This window comes from Saccopteryx leptura, chromosome 2 (assembly GCF_036850995.1).
Source record: "Saccopteryx leptura isolate mSacLep1 chromosome 2, mSacLep1_pri_phased_curated, whole genome shotgun sequence".
NCBI lineage: Eukaryota > Metazoa > Chordata > Mammalia > Chiroptera > Emballonuridae > Saccopteryx > Saccopteryx leptura.
Genome location: NC_089504.1, coordinates 8,941,281 through 8,947,412, shown reverse-complemented (window position 1 = coordinate 8,947,412; position 6,132 = coordinate 8,941,281).

Below are 6,132 nucleotides of genomic sequence, written 5' to 3'. Positions count from 1 at the left end.
TGCCAGATAGACAGTTGGATCAAATAGGTTGTGAGTGACCAGTTGCTGTGCCAGGCACTTATGATGATCTCACTTTAAAGTCCACCAGCCCCAGCAAGTACTTAGGTGTGCTAGACACTCTGTTTGCTCCCTGAGGGCCCCTCCCCATGCATGCTTCATTCTGGAGTCTAGCCTCTGTGAACTTGTTCTTCTGGCCTCTGGTCAGGAGTTACCTGACATGCTGGGAGGAGCCTGGCAAATGAGAGGAGAGAGAAATGGGAAAGTCACTCCTTTGGCTTCTTCCTGCCAGGTGTGGGCTGACAGTGGCTGGGCTCCTTTGCCAAGAGTCACAGCTCCTGTCGGGCAGCTTCAAGGTTTGGCCACCACCCCTCCCCTCGCTATAGCAGGCTGAGGATTGGTCCTGACTCCCTGCTTTACCAGGCCTCAGGGCGGCCCTGTCCTCACAGCCGTTCCTTAGCACTGTCCGCACCCTTTGTAAATAGTCCCTTTAAGAAACTCTCCTCAGTCACCCCAGCCAAGTGTGTCAGTGTTTTGTGCCAGGACCTTGGCGGTGTCCGAGGTGTGCCCCTTTCACATGCGAACCGGCTGTGATTCGGGGAAGGCAGGTGTGTTACCAGAGGTGGTGTGACCGTGCGGCGGGGCTGCAGCCCATGGAGGCGGCTTTCCGTGCTGCTCTGGGTCCTCCGTGCTCCTTAGGCCGGCCTCTGCCTCGCCTCACTTCGCCACCCCCCACCCTGAAAACCCTGGAGGAGCGGCAGCCGTGCTCTTTAAAAGTGCTGTAGGCACTGAGGGCCTGCATATTTCCTCACAACAGCTCGTTACCAGAGACTGCTTGTTTTAGACCAAACTTAACCATCTTCCCACACAAACCTTCTGTTACCACTGTTTGTTGTGAGGTGTTCCCCTCCCCACTGCTGCTTTTGAAGCCAACAACAGACTGCCTCGGCTAGCTTAGACATTCTCTGCCGCAAGAAGGCCAGCAGAACCATTTCTAGCCTTTTTTTTTTTTTATCCTTTGAGGTGGGGCCTGTCCATTCTGCCCAAGGGCAAACAGCTCAGTCCCTGCAACATGTGACCTCTCTGACCCCTACTTTCACAGGCCCCTGGTTACCTGCAGTCCAGCCCCCCCACCCCAGAGAAGCAGGTGGTATCTCATTGCTCCCGCCGGCCCTGGACCGCAGGTGCGAAGATGAGTGCTGTGCTCCCTATCAGGAGAAAGGAAAGGACAAAGTGCTCAGTGTGTATTTGGGTACAGAAGTGAGGCAGATGCAAGGGGTGTTTTCCAGATGTGGCACCTAGCACTTGCGCGGTTTATTTAGCTTTCCTCATAGCCAGCTCAGGGTCGGCCCCCGCCGACCCCCAGAGCACTCCCTGTGACCGGCCCTGCCTGGGCATCTTGGAGATGCCCAGCTCTAGAACTTGCGCACAGTCAGTGGGTCAGTTAGCAGGGCAGCCACAGGAGATGAGGTAAGCTTGAACTTGATGTAACAGTCATTCGTTATTTGGTAAACGATTTAAAGTATGTTCTTTTTCAGTGCAGAAAGCCAAAGATAAGTACTCTGCCCTTTCAACACTATCTTGTGTTCTTTTTAAAAGAAAGCTTGGACAGCATTCTATGTTTTAGAGTTCAGTAAGAAATATGGGTGAGAGTGGCATTTTCCCCTTAATGAGAAACAAGAAGGGGAGTGAAGACGGGAAGAGAAATCTCAGCCTTGTTTTGAACTGGTTTGACTAGTTTGAATCAAAACCAAACAATTTGATTTTATAATCTTCTACCACTTTCTGGTACCACGGCAAGTAGCTTGCTGCAATGACAGGAGAAACGGCAGGTGTTCTCTGAGGGAGTGTGTCGGCTCCGTAACAACAGGGTAATTTATAAGCAATATTGTAGGTAAACATATAGTATTAAAAAAAGTGGCTTTTTAGACTCTAGTGATTATGAGTTCTGATTATTTTCTTTCTATATTCCAAAATAAGAAACCGGTATTAAAGCCATTAAATGTATTTATAACTTAATAAGATACTAGTTAGTCCCCAGAGTATACTGGTCTGCCTAATGTAACAGCTAACCTTTATTAATAGAAGCTCATGGCTGCTTCTAGAACCGCCTGTCTTGTACCTATGGAGTCAGCAATGCTGTGATAAAATCTCACTTTCAGGGTTTGCTGAGAAGAGCCTCAACTGCATAGCAGTTCACCCGTGGTGGGTGGATGCCAGATCAGTGAAAGCTGCTACAGCAAGGACCAGGCTCAATAGAAACCGTGGGGCTTTATTTATTTTTATTTTTAATTTTTATTAGGTGAGAGGTGGGAGGCTGGAAGGCAGAGACAGACTCCCACATGTGCCCCGACCGGGATCTACCCAGCAAGCCCCCCACTGGCGATGTTCTGCCCATCTGGGGCCACAGCTCCATTGCTTGGCAACCAAGCCACTTCAGCACCTGAGGTGGAGGCCATGGAGCCATCCTGGGCACCCAGAGCCAGATTGCTCGAACCACTTGACCCATGGCTATGGGAGGGAAAGAAAGAGAGGAGAGTGAGGAGGAGGGATGGAGAAGCAGCAGATGGTCACTTCTGCCTGTGTGCCCTGACCGGGAATAGAACCAGGGACTTCCATATGCCAGGCCAACACTACTGCTGAGCCAACCAGCAAGGGCTGAAAGTGTGGGGTTTTAAATGAGAGCAGTGACCTTGGACCAAACTAGAAAGGGTTTTTACCTCGTTTATACAGTATGAAATATCTTTTGTCTACAAATAATACAAAGATACAGAGAATTATTCTTGGAGGATTTTTTTTTTACTGCAATTCTATATATTTATTGGGCTCTGAACACCCACTCAACACCCTGAGCACCATACCAACTTTAATAGGTGTTAGAAGGATTGGGATGATGGACTGAAAATAAGTGAAGGTTTCATCGCATGTTTAATACGTGCTAAGTTCTTAACTTGCGTTGACTCATTTATTCCTCATAACAGTCCCATGATGGAGAATTTTATTCCAGGCTACCCTACAAAGCAGGAAAGGATGACGGCTTTCTATTCTGTTGGAGAGAGTGGGTTTTTTCCCTCAGCCCTTACCCCTGGGCTAGCAGGGATGTCCCTGTCTGAGGGTCAGACTCACACAGTTGTCCATCTGCACCTGCAGGGCCCTGAGCATGGCTTCCAGTGCTGGGGAGCTCAGACCGAGCCCAGGTAGCCTTCTCATGCTCCAGGGGATGGGGGACTCCTCACAGAAACTTGACTCCTCAGCATGGCATCGGGCCTAACCGGACATGAGCCCGCTTGTCCACGTGGGTTTTCTGATTCCCACTTGCTACTCTGGCTGCTCCCCCCAGGCTTCACTTCCTTGAAGGTGGTTTTTCCCTTCCTGGAATACTCACCTTCTCTTTCATCCCCCCCTCTAACCTTTGTCCCCCTTTTTATTGTTCCGGGTTCTGCAAAAAGAACCTCTGTACTGTTTTCCTGAGCACCCCGACACTGACCCACACCACTTAGGGATGCCGTTTCATTTCAGACTTAGTTCCGCTGCAGCACTTGTCAGTGTTGTAGTCGTGTCCACACCATCCATTCTTCACGCCCACCCACGTCCCTGTGAGGCAGCGGGTTCCTCAGAAACAGGAACTGTGTCTTCACTGTCTCGAAGTGGCGGTTCCTGGCACAGTCTTGATCCTCAATCAACCAATACAACTGAAATTAAAAAATAATAAATACCAATTTTACCATTCACTCTTTACCCACCAAGTACAGCCATAGACTTTTTGCTTTATCAAAGAACTGTCTTAGGAAGTGCCCTCTTCGGACCAAATGTCATCTAAGTATTGCCGAAATTGCCGGTTAACTGAGAATTCTAAGATAAATATAGGTCCTCTTTACTAACCCAATAGTTTCTATCTGAGGAGGAACTTAGCTGTAATACTGGATTCAGGTAAGCTCATGCCAAAGAGGGCAGTGGGATTTATCAAATAATGATACCTAATGGAGAAATCGGTGTCTGGCTGAGGTCAAAGTCTCCATAGAATGACATACAATTGACAACTTGCTTTGAAAGCAGAATAAACCGAATTGCTACACTCCTTATGAAATATTAGCCATATCGTGGAGAAAAGTGACTTTGTGTGTGTGTTCATTTCTTCTAGAAGCTTATTCTAGAAACTTGCTCTAGAAGAGGACATATTTTCAGTGAGATTTTGGCATACTCTAAAACATAGTTACATCTGGTACTTCCCCTAATACTAAAAATTTGTGGCAATTGATTAAAGATCAAAGTTGCTTTGAACAACATTCAAATTGTGATTGATCTGAACCTTGGGTGAGAGTAGAGTCTTCTAGTTGGGAAACAGAATCAGGGCTGGACAAGTGGGGGGATTACATGCAATAAAAACAGTTTGTTTCTTGTGAATTAGCTTTGAGGGAGCATGGTGTGACACTTTCTGAGCACCGGAAAGTAGAAGGGGCAGCAGTGCACTTGTTACTCACACAAAGGACTCTGCCATAGCTGTGTTAGGCAGTTCTGCTAGAAGTGGTTTCAGAAGCATCTTAGGGCAAATGTTTCTACTTTCCAAGTAGAAGGATCATTCTGGAACATTAGAAAATTTTGCAGAGTCCCCCCCCCACGCACACACATACCCAACATGGTAATAGTTATCAAACTCAAAATCACAAACACTATGATGAATTCAGTAATGTTTAACGCATTTATATTTATTTTCCAAAAAGCACATAGTTGAAAAGTATTTGTGCAGACGTGGGGGAGCTAATAAAGTAGCTTGCTATCCCTTGGTCCATTCATTTTCTCATTTACTGACCAAATATTTATTGACCACCAGCTCTGACTCTGGGCTGGTGATTGGCTGTCACCAGAGGTTGTGGAAAACACTAGGAGACAAAGAAATGGACATTTCAGGATAGGTCCTTGGCTGTCTGTGTCATATAAGTGGCTAAATCTTATGAATCCAGATCTGTAAATAAGATTTAACCATCAACTTTAGAACACTTCTCAAAGAAACCTAACTGTGGATGGTAACCAGGACACTCTTAGCTGTGGATGTGGTGTAAGCCACTGAGTTGAATTCATCTGTAGGCCAACACCCATGTTACAGCCATTTCCTGTAGTAGCTATGTAGCTACCCAAAATCTCACCTGTTTTCCTGGGTTTTCTGTTCACTCATCACTGTTAACTCCTAAGGTAAAAGGGGGTAAACTTCCCCATCAATGATTCCTATTTCTGCCTCCCAGGATTTCCCATTCCCCCTTTTTGAGCAGAACCCTTTTCTCATAGTTCTTCTGCCATAGCTCAGGACATGGAGCTCACAGGGACAACATGGGAGCTATGTACTATCTAGTTGGCAGTCATGCTTTCAAAAAAAAATGTAAGAGCCTAAGACTACGTGCTGTTCTAGGTGCTAAGGATACTGCAATAAATATCACAAAAAACTGCCGTTCTCCTGGAGTTCTCTAATGCTAAGGAGAGGTACCACAGACTCCCATGGGATGGCTAGGGTGGCATGTAGAAAGCCTTCCTAGTGCTGTGAGCATCTGAGTAGGGCCTGGAAGGATGGGTGGCATTCTGACCTGCAGAACTATGGATTAAGTGAGGAAGAGGCCAGCCTTACCCAGAGAGAGGGAACAGTATTAAGAAAGGCATGGAAGTGGGGAAATATCAAAGGAGCTGTGGAAATACATTAGGGAAGTGTGTACAGCATGGGGGCCAAGTCGTTGCTACAGTAATGGATGTCAGTTACTGAGTACTTACTGGGTGCTCCACGGTGCTACATTCTTTACATATAATATCTCTTTAGATCTTTACTACAGCCCAGCTGGAAAGGTTAGGGAAACCTGAGGCTCAGAGAGGTTAAGTAAGTGGCAGAGCCAGAATTCTAAACTAGGTCATCTGACTCTGAAGCCCAACCTCGTGACAATGACACCATGTTGGTGTCCAAGGTCATGAAGGGTCGCAGTTTCCAGGCTGAAGAGTGTGGATTTGATTTCATCGGTGATGTTCAGAGCTATCAGGAAGATTAACCCAATGGAATGATATGACCTAAGACGTGTTGTTTGTGCTGCATTCCCTACATGGGCTGAGTGACAAATACTAGGCTTGCCCATGCGGTTTTCTGGGCGTGGAACATGC